The sequence below is a fragment of the Panulirus ornatus genome, chromosome 73 (genome assembly GCF_036320965.1).
Source record: "Panulirus ornatus isolate Po-2019 chromosome 73, ASM3632096v1, whole genome shotgun sequence".
NCBI lineage: Eukaryota > Metazoa > Arthropoda > Malacostraca > Decapoda > Palinuridae > Panulirus > Panulirus ornatus.
In genome coordinates, this window is record NC_092296.1 from 2,189,092 (window position 1) to 2,205,000 (window position 15,909).

Here is a 15,909-nt window from a genome sequence, read left to right on the forward strand (position 1 = left end):
CCATTGATTGGCCTCAATGATCCCGGATGGTCCCAGATGACCCATGAAGCACCACTGCCATTAACCATCCCGGGCTGTTCCACTCACCTATTTGGGTCAGCGTTTTGCACTCCTGACCGACCGACTCCACCCCACCTCCCCTCCTCATCACCTCACCTTATATCACTCACTTGATCCACTTGTCTGCCTTGACCTGCCAAAACCCTCTTTCGTGTGACCTCTGACCTTATGACTGACTCATGTGACTCTCGACCTATACGCCTCAATCGTGTGACCTTTGACCCATTCAACGTACAAACATCTAACCCATGGCAATCATTAACCTTTGACCCATATATATGACCCTTGACCTGTAAAACTCGTTTATTCAACCTTTGATCCATAATACACATCCATGAGTCACTTACCCATGAATGTCATTCAACATACCATCCTCACTCACCTGGTACAGAACAAACCAAAATGTTAATATATTACACTAACATCTCAAAATATTCGCCATGTAGCTTCCCACGCTCACTGATAACTCCATTTTCTACCCGTATTCTTTGATAGATTTTTTCATCCCGTTTTCTATGAAACCGAGATTTTTTTTTTGAACGCGTTTTAAGAGATGATTTTAACTTTCAATACGTTTTTTAACCCTTTTTTTAGGGGGGTGGGGGGAACCTCGGTATATTTTTTTTTTCAACCAGTTTTCTAATATTCAACCCATTTTCTTACGATGCATTGATTTTTCCCTAACCCGTTTTCTAAGATACTTCAAACTTCAACCTGTTTTCTAAAATACTTCAACCCGTTTTCTAACAGGCCTTGAACTGCAGGTGTGGTATTAAGTTAATTTACAATTTTAACGATTAATCTCAGACACTTCATCATCATATCTTGCATACAACAGTTCCTGCCATCCGTTTTCCTCACGTAATCCATAAAAGATGTTTTTAAAAACCCAAAAGAAAACGTATTTCTCGTAACCGGGGCGTGTAATTAAGCTGTCAAAATGATGTATTATTTTCAGGGCATAATAATTCTGAGAATATTAGTGCAAGCTTTGCCACATCATGGATTTTCAAATTTCCAATGAATTTGATGGCGTGATATGCAAAGAAATTTATGACAAAAATTTAAATGGAAATGGAATTTTTCGATTTATTTTTTTTCCTATGAAAAACTGTTCATGGATGATTACGCAGAGGGGTTATAAAGGAGGCTTTAACGACCTGTCAACTGTTAACTACCCAGTGACCTCTCAACAACCTAATGAGTGACCCGTCTAGTATCCAGTAACCTGTCAAAAAGCTGAGAGAGAGAGAGAGAGAGAGAGAGAGAGAGAGAGAGAGAGAGAGAGAGAGAGAGAGAGAGAGTGACCTGCCAGCCACCTAGACCTGTGTATCATCTAATGACCTGTTAACTGCCTAACGACTGACCTGTCTAGTGATTAGTGACCAACCAAACACCTTACAAGTGACCTGTCAACCGTCGACTGGCCAGTCTAACAAAATGGTGATTTGACTAAACATATATATATATATATATATATATATATATATATATATATGTATATAGCACATAATACCCTCCAACAGCCAGGATTCAAACCCAGGACATTTTGCGTGGCACTCGGGATATATATATATATATATATATATATATATATATATATATATATATATATATATAAAACAGGTCCCCTGGTATAATGGAAAAGCTCGTAGCTCTGAACAAGGGCCAGTTTTTACAGGACAAAAAACAAGCATGAAAAGCCGGGGTGGGGGAAAAAAGAGATTAGAATAACCTCAATTCAGTATTGTTTTTTTTTTCTCAAATATTTTCTACCATCACAAAAAAAATACGGGTAAGCCAGTACGACAGTGAAGCACAGAGAGAGAGAGAGAGAGAGAGAGAGAGAGAGAGAGAGAGAGAGAGAGAGAGAGAGAGAGAGAGAGAGAGAGTCCCCTCTCGTATATGTTTTCCCACATATCTATTTATATATATCTATCTTTATCTATCTAAACGTCACTGTTAAACTGATGTCAAATTAAGTACCACATCACCACACACACACACACACACACACACACACACACACACACACACGCCAGAGCGCACCTGGCCGACACCAAAAGTGATGTGATTCGGTACAAATGGAAACCCCCCAAAAAAACCATTTTGGAGAAATATCTTTATATGATGATATGGTTGACGGTGGAGCGATGGTCAGCTGAATGTCAGGATTGATGTCTCGATAGTTCTGGCTGCTTCTGTCTCAATGAGTACGGCTGTAAACGACCAGTTAATGAGCCTATGAGTACGGCTGTAAACGACCCGTTAATGACCCTTTGAGCACGGCTGTATGACCCCCCAGATCAAGAATCAGGATCAAGTAGGTAACGACCCTCGAACAACACCGCGGAACGGCCTTCGGGCACGACCATATGACCTCTGACCCATCCCTTCCGGTCAGGTCAAAGGTCGTCCCGTCGTACACAAGTTAATCACCCGCATCAGCTGGAAGTCAAATAGCCAGACTAATTTACACGAAAGACATCAACAGTAAATATAATCACCTCCCGTTTAATCCTATAGCTGCCGATAAAGCTGTTTACCTTCGAGTTCTGAATATGATAAACGACTTTAAGGAGATGAAGAACAGTGAAGGTGAAATCGCTGGGATGTTCTTTAGAGCGTAATATGAACACTAGAATAACAGAGAGAACTGAGGAAAAGAACCCAACAGATCGCTGCGTTCAACCAACGCCCCGCGTTCTCTTTGCTACGCTTACGCAACTTTTCATCGTAAATGTTCCTGTCGCCTTTAAAAATTACGAGTCACTTAAACATTACAAACCATTTAAATATTTTGAGTCACTTCAACAGTAAGAGTCACTTAAAACATTATGACTCACAAATAGTATGAGTCGCTTAAACATCATGAAGTCACCTTAAACATCATGAAGTCACCTTAAACATCAGGAAGTCACCTTAAACATCAGGGAGTCACCTTAAACATCAGGAAGTCACCTTAAACATCATGAAGTCACCTTAAACATCAGGAAGTCACCTTAAACATCAGGAAGTCACCTTAAACATCATGAAGTCACCTTAAACATCAGGAAGTCACCTTAAACATCAGGATGTCACCTTAAACATCAGGAAGTCACCTTAAACATCATGAAGTCACCTTAAACATCATGAAGTCACCATAAACATCAAGAATTCACCTTAAACATCAGGAAGTCACCTTAAACATCATGAAGTCACCTTAAACATCATGAAGTCACCTTAATCATCAGGAAGTCACCTTAAACATCAAGAAGTCACCTTAAACATCAAGAAGTCACCTTAAACATCAAGAAGTCACCTAAAACATCAAGAAGTCACCTAAAACATCAAGAAGTCACCTTAAACATCATGAAGTCACCTTAAACCACGAAAAAACAAAACGATGTCATTTTTAAGGAAGACATCACCAAAGCCACGACGTAAAACATCAGGATATCTACACCAGGATATCTCAAGAATTCACATCCTATGTAATTAAGAACGAGGCCATTGTTAACCCCCTCCCAAAACAACGAGAAGGATTGGCAGCGTGCGAAACATAAACAAATAAATGACCCGACCCCAGCCTGCCGTTGCCATGACGACCCGAAACGCTGTTTACCTACGCCATCCGTTGCCATGGAGACTATATATATATATATATATATATATATATATATATATATATATATATATTAAACACTCTGTTGGCCCCAAGACAGTTACTCCCCACAATAAACGGGTAGGTGGTTGGCTGGGTGGTTGGTTGGCTGGGTGGTGGTGGAACAACACACGGGCCTGTGTGATTTGAGGGGACCCGTGGTCGATCCTCTCTCGGGAGGGTTATTTTTTTAATTTTTTTTTTTATGAAATGTGGGTTACGCACTTGTACCCTGTCTTTGTTTACATGTGACGTCACATCCACGTGGCCGCTGGCAATCGGGTGAGATGACTTGGCGAGAACGGGGTCGTTACATACAGTGAACCTCAACTACTTAACGACCCCCCTTGCAGGTGATATAGGCCTCACTACCTATCCTCAATGAGTGGCCCACCAACAGGCTCTCTGAGTGGCCGGTAATATGCTGAGCGGCCACCAACATGCTCTCTGAGTGGCCAGTGATATGCAGAATGGCTCACCAACACGCTCTCTGAGTGGCCAGTGATATGCTGAGCGGCCACCAACATGCTCTCTGAGTGGCTAGAGATAAGCAGAGCGACCACCAACATGCTGAGTGGCCCAGCGTTATTGCGTCTGTGTGAATGAAAATAAAAGTAAATGCCACTTTCGTAATTGCGCGGCGATCTCCGCAAACCGTCCGGCAAGCCATCTGGCGAGCGATCTCTCCGAAACAGTTTCTCTATTTTCCTCACCCCAGATAATCATGTCCCAGCAAGACTGTCTTTTGTATTCACTCAACGTAGAGAAATAGACATTAGCAACACACGTAGTAGTCTTTTACTCTTTGTTATATAGTGGGCAACACACGGCAGACGGGTCTAAAAAAATGGCGAAGTATTGAAAAAAAAAAAAAAATATAATAATAATGGGGACGCTTCTAATCTTGCCATGTGACATCTTTGGCGGGAGGTTGCGTGTAGGGGATGAAAAGCCCGCGAAAACCCCCGCGTCAGCTGGTCGACTGGCGGGAAAACTAGTACATCAGTTGATAATTCTAGGGTTGCGTATCCGCCACATACGCAGCTACCTACATGTCTATCATTGGCGTAAATCATTTACGGCCGACACACTCACCCGAGCAAGTGCGTAGTTTGAAGAGAAAATATAATCGTTCATTGACTACACACGCGTTATTCTAATACGCAATATTACGCAAACATACCATCGCCTCTCCCACAGAGATATCTTGGTGACAGCACCCAGGCTACCACAACTGTAATCCCTGGCCTCCCACCACAGCAACACTAACCCCTGGCCATCTACCACAACAACACTAACCCCTGGCCTTCTACCACAGCAACACTAACCCCTGGCCTTCTACCACACCAACACTAACCCCTGGCCTTTCTACCACACCAACACTAACCCCTACAAGACCCTCTGCAAACGAGGCAGTTCGTCGAACACACGCTGGAAGCACTGAAAGGGTCGGGGAAGCGGGAGACAATCCCTTATTCCCTTGCTTTAATCACCTAAACCAAAAGTAGAAACACAAATCATCACTAACCACAGACACCTCCCTCCTGACCATGCCACCACCCCCTATCACCAACACCCCCTAGAATTACCAATACGTCCCTTCTGTCCACCTAGACACATCTACATAACCCCAGTGTGTATAGCGTTCTACAACACCCTCTTCACCCTTTTGAAGCTGTGTGTGTAGGGAGAGACATCTCTCTCCCTCTCCCCCCCCCAAGACGAACCAAACTACCTTTCCTCCACCATCACAAACGCCCCCACCCTACCCTCCATCAGCCAAACTACCCCAGTGGTTGACAGACTTGGCAACCCCATCCAGACCATCTGAGCTGGTACAGACCACTACAATAACAGGCCCCCTTCGTAACCACTGTGAAAATCAGGGATCATTCGACAGGTATTATTGTCTCTCGGACCCCACCCTTGTCCGCAGACAGCGCCAAACGCCAATGATAATGTACTGATAGATAAATGGATAGATATAGACTGACGGACCCTACCTTTGTCCGCAGACAGCGCCAAACGCCAATGATAATGCATTAATAGATAAATGGATAGATATAGATAGTTCAGATAGATAAGAGATAACAACACGCCTCTCCCTCATAACTGCGTAATGCAGGAGTCTTACTATCTGATGAGGCGAAATTGCTCATAACTTAGGGAGGTTATGAAGTAATTTGCATAATAAAGGGAGAAGGTAAAGCCAGTTTGAATAACACTGGTCTTTTAAAAAACAGACATCCGCCCTCTTTAATATGGCAAAACCGCTGACAGTTTCTTTTTTATGCTAGTGATGGCTCTAATTACAGAGGCTGAAGTAATGATGTTGGTACATTACAGCGTACCTTACTCCTCCTTGTACCGCGTACGGCACGGTGTTGTGGACGGTACACACACACACCACAACTACCTCCCCTCTTGTAAGGTGCGTTAGAGGCGGTACGTTACGCACCCCCCCCCCCCCCCACCACCCTCCTTCCCTTTTCCCCTCCCATAGGACGTGTCAGGGATGGTACCCCCCCCCCCCCTGGAAGGTACATCAGCCACGGTACACTCACTTCCCCCGCTCCTCGTACGACGCGTCTGGGACCTGTACCGTACCCAACAATCTTCAAGCCTCTGCTCACTCCAACTTCAGCAACCTCCCCCATGAGGTGAAGTTCACCTCCCCATATCCTTTCTCCTAATCAACCCCTAACCCCCCACACTATATCTCCCCACACCCACCACACTTTCCCTCTCTCCCTCCTACCACACCACACCCTTCCTCCCTCCCTCCCACCACACCACACCCTCCCTCTCTCCCTTCCACCACACCACACCCTTCCTCTCTCCCTCCCACCACACCACAACCCTCCCTCCCACCACACCCTTCCTCCCTCCCTCCCACCACACCACACCCTCCCTCCCACCACACCCTTCCTCTCTCCCTCCCACCACACTACACCCTCCCTCTCTCCCTCCCACCACACCACACCCTTCTCTCTCCCTCCCACCACACCACACCCTCCCTCTCTCCCTCCCACCACACCACACCCTTCCTCTCTCCCTCCCACCACACCCTTCTCTCTCCCTCCCACCACACTACACCCTCCCTCTCTCCCTCCCACCACACCACACCCTCCCTCTCTCCCTCCCACCACACCACACCCTTCGTTCCACTCTCCCTCCCACCACACCACACCCTCCCTCTCTCCCTCCCACCACACCACACCCTTCATTCCACTCTCCCACCACACCACACCCTCCCTCCCCCTCTGCTACCACACCACACCTACCACACCACATCACACCCTCCCTCCCCCGCTACCACCTCACCACACCACACCCTCCCTCCCTCCCTCTCTGCTACCACAACACACCTACCACCACACCACACCCACCCTCCCTCCCTCTCTGCTACCACAACATACCTACCACCACACCACACCCACCCTCCCTCCCTCTTTCTCTGCTACCACAACACACCTACCACCACACCACACCCTCCCTCTCTGCTACCACACCACCTCGCTCTACAACCTCATCAGGACTCGTTATCAGCTTCGCCTTCCAGATAGAACTTTTCCAGCCCGGTAATCTAAGATGACTTCCATACCCCCACCCCACCCAAGGCATTACCCTTCTTCAAACTCCTTCCAGCATGTATTTTCCAGCTGGCTGCTGGACTCTCCTAACGACCTGTGTGTGTGTGTGTGTGAGTGTGTGTGTGCATGATGGAAGGCTTTAAAAAGAAGGGGGAGCCCAAGGGGAAGGGGGATCACACTTGTGGAGTCCTATACGTTCGTGGGGTGATGATACAAGATTAGCCAGAAGAGGGTCTTATGCCCACACTCACGTGTGTGTGTGTGTGTGTGTGTGTGTGTGTGTCAGACTCATGGAAGTCACTTCATCGTTCCAAGTGGTGTAAGAAATGACTGGAGGGCGAGATCAAAGCTGGCCATGAGCAGAAGAAACGCCTGGAGTCTCCTTGAAGCCGTTCCAACCGCACGATGAAGGAGCCATGCAGAAACGTGGCGGGGAGGGGAGAACATGTGGGGTGGGGTGGTCACTAACTGCATGTGCTTCAGGGTCCTGGAGGCGTAAAAGGAGATTCCTCTTCTTCGTCCCACTCCTCTTCCTCCTGTTCCATATCTACTTAAACCCAGTTCCTAGACAGCCACTCTGAATGTGATGTGCTGGCTTTTAACTGTTACACACACACACACACACGGCAGCACCACCATCACTGCAGTAAATGTGTAAATTAGCCAAATGAACCAACACACTCACACACACACAGGAACCATATAACTTATGTAGCCTTGGCTGCAGCCATGAGCTTCCTGTAATAAACATGGGTTAACATGGGAGGCGGAACTTCCTATTTCTACAGCTATATACATCTACAGCTACATCTACACATGTGTCTACAGATATCCACTGTGATAACAGACACCAAGCAGTGGTAAAGAAAAATTCTCATGTTTCTACAAATTACTCAGAGGTTCTGTGTGTATGTGGGGGGGGGGATGTTTCGAAATCTTACACATTGATGTATGAAATATTCGCAAGGGGATTGTTTTTGAATATTCAAAGTGACACGTGAGAGATATTTGGCAAATCTGGCTACGAGAGAATACGGGAATATTCAGAGTATTCCTACCTTACCGCTACACGGAGCTGATCCCATTTTCTAACACTTCCTCGCAGCTTTCCTTCAAACAGCAATAATAATAATAACAATATTAATAATAATAATAATAATAATAATATTAATAATAATAATAATAATATACAACAATAATAATAATATACATCAACGACAATAATAACAATCAGTCAATCAATTAATTAATTAATTACAAGGGTTTTATCTTCATTTCTTTGCCATGATATCTTTTGAGCCAAAGTTCACCGAACACTGAACTTCAGCCACACGTCGTACGCCACAATTACCACACAGTCTGCAGTAATTGGCCCTTGCTCTCTCTTGAATACTAATGACGCGCATGCACTGTACTCCACCCGTAACATCAGTGACACTACGCCCCATTTTCTTTATGAAGGTGAGAGTGCAAATTGGCACATCTGGTAAAATTGGTTACAAAACTGGCACTGTAATTGGTGGAAAATTGGGTGTTACTGATCATGACATCATCATTATCTGTCATCTTGATGGAAAGAGAGATAGATACATAGACAGCGATAGATAAATAGATAGACAAACAGACAAATACACAAGACAGATGTACCACTGTGCTTTTCCGTCACCTAAAACTCGACACTAAATATATTAAATCTTAAGTTCCCTAAGAAATCTAACAACCCTTAACCCATTACAAACCCCAAAACACGTCTTATACACGACGTAAAGAAAATGGTATACTCATGAATAAGAACTATGGGTTATCTTTTGAAGGGATACATTAGGATTTCCAACCCTATATTAATCTGGGAATGCTACATGACCTCCTCAATTTGTTATGATCCCGTAACGGCCCTGACCTTTGACCTAACGAGGTCGTACAGGGTCGTTACGTTTCGTGGGGGAGCGGTGATAAAAGTGAACGTATATTTTGATATATATCTACGCAGTGCAGCCGTGGTATATGTCTGGTGATATGAGCCGAGGTATGCTGTGTGGGGATATGCTGTGTCGTGCGTATGCTGTGGGATGTGCTGTACGGTATGATGTGGGTATGTTGCAGATCATAATGTGAACATGTTGTGGGATATGCTCTAGGGTATGATGCAGGTATGCTGCAGGTTATAACGTGGGAGTGTTGTGGGATATACTGTAAGGTATGATACACGAATATGTCACACATGCATATGTTCTGGGCGCGATGCTATATGACATGGGTATGCTGCAGGTGATGCTATGGGTATGCTGTGGTACATCCCGTAAGTTATGCGATACAAATCATGCCTAATGATGATGTACCAAACAAATATGATCATTTCTTGTTGCGATTAAAGAAATGATCAATTGTCTTAGTGATGTGAACACGATTCTTTAAGCTGTATCAGGTCAAGGTGTGTGTGTGTGTGTGTGTGTGTGTGTGTGTGTGTGTGTATATATATTCTGACGAGAGAGAGAGAGAGAGAGAGAGAGAGAGAGAGAGAGAGAGAGAGAGAGAGAGAGAGAGAAGGTGGCCCACACTCAATGTCTCTCGCAGTAATACATCCTCTTCAAGCCTACACACCCCCTCCTCCCTCCTCCCACACACTTCCCCACTCCCTCCCACGCAGACCTCCTCCCACTCCCTCCCTCACCCACTCTATTCCCCCCCAAACCAAACACCCCATAACTCCCCCCCCCCTTACCCTCCCGTCGCCCTAATACCTTTAACCCCCCCCCCCCAATTGATGGTCAAGGGCAGTGGGTCCACTGATTAAAAGGGAATCCCAATAAACGTGAATTACTTTACGATGAAAAAAAAAAAATGTAACAAGGTGGGGAAAAAAAAAAGAAGACGAGAGACATTAAATAATGTAACCTAAATACAGACGAATTACTTGACAACAAAAAATGAATAAACAAATAACGAAACAAAAAGAAAAATAGCAATTCAATCAAATCAAATAAAAAAAAATTATGGGAAAATTAAATATGCATTGTAATTCAACTCACCGAAATGAAACGGATAAAACCAAATTAAAATGAAACAATTGGAGGTATATATATATATATATATATATATATATATATATATATATATATATATATATTCCTATGAGTCCAAGGGGAAAATGAAACACGAAAAGTTCCCAAGTGCACTTTCGTGTAATAATCACATCATCAGGGGAGACACAAGAGAGAAATATAACAGTCCGTTGATATACATCGAAGAGACGAAGCTAGGACGCCATTTGGTAAACATGTGATTGTCCAAATGGCGTCCTAGCTTCGTCTCTTCGATGTATATCAACTGACTGTTATATTTCTCTCTTGTGTCTCCCCTGATGATGTGATTATTACACGAAAGTGCACTTGGGAACTTTTCGTGTTTCATTTTCCCCGTGGACTCACAGGAATATCTTGATCACGCGCAAAATTGTGATCCTTTCCTATATATATATATATATATATATATATATATATATATATATATATATATAAAGGACACAATATAATGGTTAACTTTTCTATGCACGAATCCGTTTTTCGTGCATGACTGTGGGTTCCTATGCATGACTGTGGGTTCCTATGCATGACTGTGGGTTCCTATGCATGACTGTAACAAGAGAACATGGACGTAACAAGAGGACATGGGCGTGACAAGAGGACATGGGCGTGACAAGAGGACATGGGCGTGACAAGAGGACATGGGCGTAACAAGAGGACATGGGCGTGACAAGAGGACATGGGCGTGACAAGAGGACATGGGCGTGACAAGAGGACATGGGCGTGACAAGAGGACATGGGCGTGACAAGAGGACATGGGCGTGACAAGAGGACATGGGCGTGACAAGAGGACATGGGCGTGACAAGAGGACATGGGCGTGACAAGAGGACATGGGCGTGACAAGAGGACATGGGCGTAACAAGAGGACATGGGCGTAACAAGAGGACATGGGCGTGACAAGAGGACATGGGCGTGACAAGAGGACATGGGCGTGACAAGAGGACATGGGCGTGACAAGAGGACATGGGCGTGACAAGAGGACATGGGCGTAACAAGAGGACATGGGCGTGACAAGAGGACATGGGCGTGACAAGAGGACATGGGCGTGACAAGAGGACATGGGCGTGACAAGAGGACATGGGCGTGACAAGAGGACATGGGCGTGACAAGAGGACATGGGCGTGACAAGAGGACATGGGCGTGACAAGAGGACATGGGCGTGACAAGAGGACATGGGCGTGACAAGAGGACATGGGCGTGACAAGAGGACATGGGCGTAACAAGAGGACATGGGCGTGACAAGAGGACATGGGCGTGACAAGAGGACATGGGCGTGACAAGAGGACATGGGCGTGACAAGAGGACATGGGCGTGACAAGAGGACATGGGCGTGACAAGAGGACATGGGCGTGACAAGAGGACATGGGCGTGACAAGAGGACATGGGCGTGACAAGAGGACATGGGCGTGACAAGAGGACATGGGCGTAACAAGAGGACATGGGCGTGACAAGAGGACATGGGCGTAACAAGAGGACATGGGCGTGACAAGAGGACATGGGCGTGACAAGAGGACATGGGCGTGACAAGAGGACATGGGCGTGACAAGAGGACATGGGCGTGACAAGAGGACATGGGCGTGACAAGAGGACATGGGCGTGACAAGAGGACATGGGCGTGACAAGAGGACATGGGCGTGACAAGAGGACATGGGCGTGACAAGAGGACATGGGCGTGACAAGAGGACATGGGCGTGACAAGAGGACATGGGCGTGACAAGAGGACATGGGCGTGACAAGAGGACATGGGCGTGACAAGAGGACATGGGCGTGACAAGAGGACATGGGCGTGACAAGAGGACATGGGCGTAACAAGAGGACATGGGCGTGACAAGAGGACATGGGCGTGACAAGAGGACATGGGCGTGACAAGAGGACATGGGCGTGACAAGAGGACATGGGCGTAACAAGAGGACATGGGCGTAACAAGAGGACATGGGCGTAACAAGAGGACATGGGCGTGACAAGAGGACATGGGCGTGACAAGAGGACATGGGCGTAACAAGAGGACATGGGCGTGACAAGAGGACATGGGCGTAACAAGAGGACATGGGCGTAACAAGAGGACATGGGCGTGACAAGAGGACATGGGCGTAACAAGAGGACATGGGCGTGACAAGAGGACATGGGCGTAACAAGAGGACATGGGCGTGACAAGAGGACATGGGCGTAACAAGAGGACATGGGCGTAACAAGAGGACATGGGCGTAACAAGAGGACATGGGCGTAACAAGAGGACATGGGCGTGACAAGAGGACATGGGCGTGACAAGAGGACATGGGCGTGACAAGAGGACATGGGCGTGACAAGAGGACATGGGCGTGACAAGAGGACATGGGCGTGACAAGAGGACATGGGCGTGACAAGAGGACATGGGCGTGACAAGAGGACATGGGCGTGACAAGAGGACATGGGCGTGACAAGAGGACATGGGCGTGACAAGAGGACATGGGCGTGACAAGAGGACATGGGCGTGACAAGAGGACATGGGCGTAACAAGAGGACATGGGCGTGACAAGAGGACATGGGCGTGACAAGAGGACATGGGCGTGACAAGAGGACATGGGCGTGACAAGAGGACATGGGCGTGACAAGAGGACATGGGCGTAACAAGAGGACATGGGCGTAACAAGAGGACATGGGCGTGACAAGAGGACATGGGCGTAACAAGAGGACATGGGCGTGACAAGAGGACATGGGCGTGACAAGAGGACATGGGCGTAACAAGAGGACATGGGCGTGACAAGAGGACATGGGCGTGACAAGAGGACATGGGCGTGACAAGAGGACATGGGCGTGACAAGAGGACATGGGCGTGACAAGAGGACATGGGCGTAACAAGAGGACATGGGCGTAACAAGAGGACATGGGCGTGACAAGAGGACATGGGCGTGACAAGAGGACATGGGCGTGACAAGAGGACATGGGCGTAACAAGAGGACATGGGCGTGACAAGAGGACATGGGCGTGACAAGAGGACATGGGCGTGACAAGAGGACATGGGCGTGACAAGAGGACATGGGCGTGACAAGAGGACATGGGCGTAACAAGAGGACATGGGCGTGACAAGAGGACATGGGCGTGACAAGAGGACATGGGCGTAACAAGAGGACATGGGCGTGACAAGAGGACATGGGCGTGACAAGAGGACATGGGCGTGACAAGAGGACATGGGCGTGACAAGAGGACATGGGCGTGACAAGAGGACATGGGCGTGACAAGAGGACATGGGCGTGACAAGAGGACATGGGCGTGACAAGAGGACATGGGCGTGACAAGAGGACATGGGCGTGACAAGAGGACATGGGCGTGACAAGAGGACATGGGCGTAACAAGAGGACATGGGCGTGACAAGAGGACATGGGCGTGACAAGAGGACATGGGCGTGACAAGAGGACATGGGCGTAACAAGAGGACATGGGCGTGACAAGAGGACATGGGCGTGACAAGAGGACATGGGCGTGACAAGAGGACATGGGCGTGACAAGAGGACATGGGCGTGACAAGAGGACATGGGCGTGACAAGAGGACATGGGCGTGACAAGAGGACATGGGCGTGACAAGAGGACATGGGCGTGACAAGAGGACATGGGCGTGACAAGAGGACATGGGCGTGACAAGAGGACATGGGCGTGACAAGAGGACATGGGCGTGACAAGAGGACATGGGCGTGACAAGAGGACATGGGCGTAACAAGAGGACATGGGCGTGACAAGAGGACATGGGCGTGACAAGAGGACATGGGCGTAACAAGAGGACATGGGCGTGACAAGAGGACATGGGCGTGACAAGAGGACATGGGCGTGACAAGAGGACATGGGCGTGACAAGAGGACATGGGCGTGACAAGAGGACATGGGCGTGACAAGAGGACATGGGCGTAACAAGAGGACATGGGCGTGACAAGAGGACATGGGCGTGACAAGAGGACATGGGCGTGACAAGAGGACATGGGCGTAACAAGAGGACATGGGCGTGACAAGAGGACATGGGCGTGACAAGAGGACATGGGCGTAACAAGAGGACATGGGCGTGACAAGAGGACATGGGCGTGACAAGAGGACATGGGCGTGACAAGAGGACATGGGCGTGACAAGAGGACATGGGCGTGACAAGAGGACATGGGCGTGACAAGAGGACATGGGCGTAACAAGAGGACATGGGCGTGACAAGAGGACATGGGCGTAACAAGAGGACATGGGCGTGACAAGAGGACATGGGCGTAACAAGAGGACATGGGCGTGACAAGAGGACATGGGCGTGACAAGAGGACATGGGCGTAACAAGAGGACATGGGCGTGACAAGAGGACATGGGCGTGACAAGAGGACATGGGCGTGACAAGAGGACATGGGCGTGACAAGAGGACATGGGCGTGACAAGAGGACATGGGCGTGACAAGAGGACATGGGCGTGACAAGAGGACATGGGCGTGACAAGAGGACATGGGCGTGACAAGAGGACATGGGCGTGACAAGAGGACATGGGCGTGACAAGAGGACATGGGCGTGACAAGAGGACATGGGCGTGACAAGAGGACATGGGCGTGACAAGAGGACATGGGCGTGACAAGAGGACATGGGCGTGACAAGAGGACATGGGCGTAACAAGAGGACATGGGCGTGACAAGAGGACATGGGCGTGACAAGAGGACATGGGCGTGACAAGAGGACATGGGCGTGACAAGAGGACATGGGCGTGACAAGAGGACATGGGCGTAACAAGAGGACATGGGCGTGACAAGAGGACATGGGCGTAACAAGAGGACATGGGCGTGACAAGAGGACATGGGCGTGACAAGAGGACATGGGCGTAACAAGAGGACATGGGCGTGACAAGAGGACATGGGCGTGACAAGAGGACATGGGCGTGACAAGAGGACATGGGCGTGACAAGAGGACATGGGCGTGACAAGAGGACATGGGCGTGACAAGAGGACATGGGCGTGACAAGAGGACATGGGCGTGACAAGAGGACATGGGCGTGACAAGAGGACATGGGCGTGACAAGAGGACATGGGCGTGACAAGAGGACATGGGCGTGACAAGAGGACATGGGCGTGACAAGAGGACATGGGCGTGACAAGAGGACATGGGCGTGACAAGAGGACATGGGCGTGACAAGAGGACATGGGCGTAACAAGAGGACATGGGCGTGACAAGAGGACATGGGCGTGACAAGAGGACATGGGCGTAACAAGAGGACATGGGCGTGACAAGAGGACATGGGCGTAACAAGAGGACATGGGCGTGACAAGAGGACATGGGCGTGACAAGAGGACATGGGCGTGACAAGAGGACATGGGCGTGACAAGAGGACATGGGCGTGACAAGAGGACATGGGCGTGACAAGAGGACATGGGCGTGACAAGAGGACATGGGCGTAACAAGAGGACATGGGCGTGACAAGAGGACATGGGCGTGACAAGAGGACATGGGCGTGACAAGAGGACATGGGCGTGACAAGAGGACATGGGCGTGACAAGAGGACATGGGCGTGACAAGAGGACATGGGCGTGACAAGAGGACATGGGC

General features: G+C 48.2%; 1 long non-coding RNA gene across 1 annotated transcript in view; it reads right to left on the bottom strand.

Annotated features, from left to right (window-relative positions):
- The window catches only part of LOC139748381 (uncharacterized), a 61,287-nt gene that overhangs the window by 19,941 nt on the left and 25,437 nt on the right, over positions 1 to 15,909 (bottom strand). Inside the window, exon 3 of the long non-coding RNA XR_011712651.1 lies at positions 8,355 to 8,406. This is a non-coding gene — a long non-coding RNA (uncharacterized lncRNA). The remainder of the gene's footprint in view (positions 1 to 8,354; positions 8,407 to 15,909) is intronic.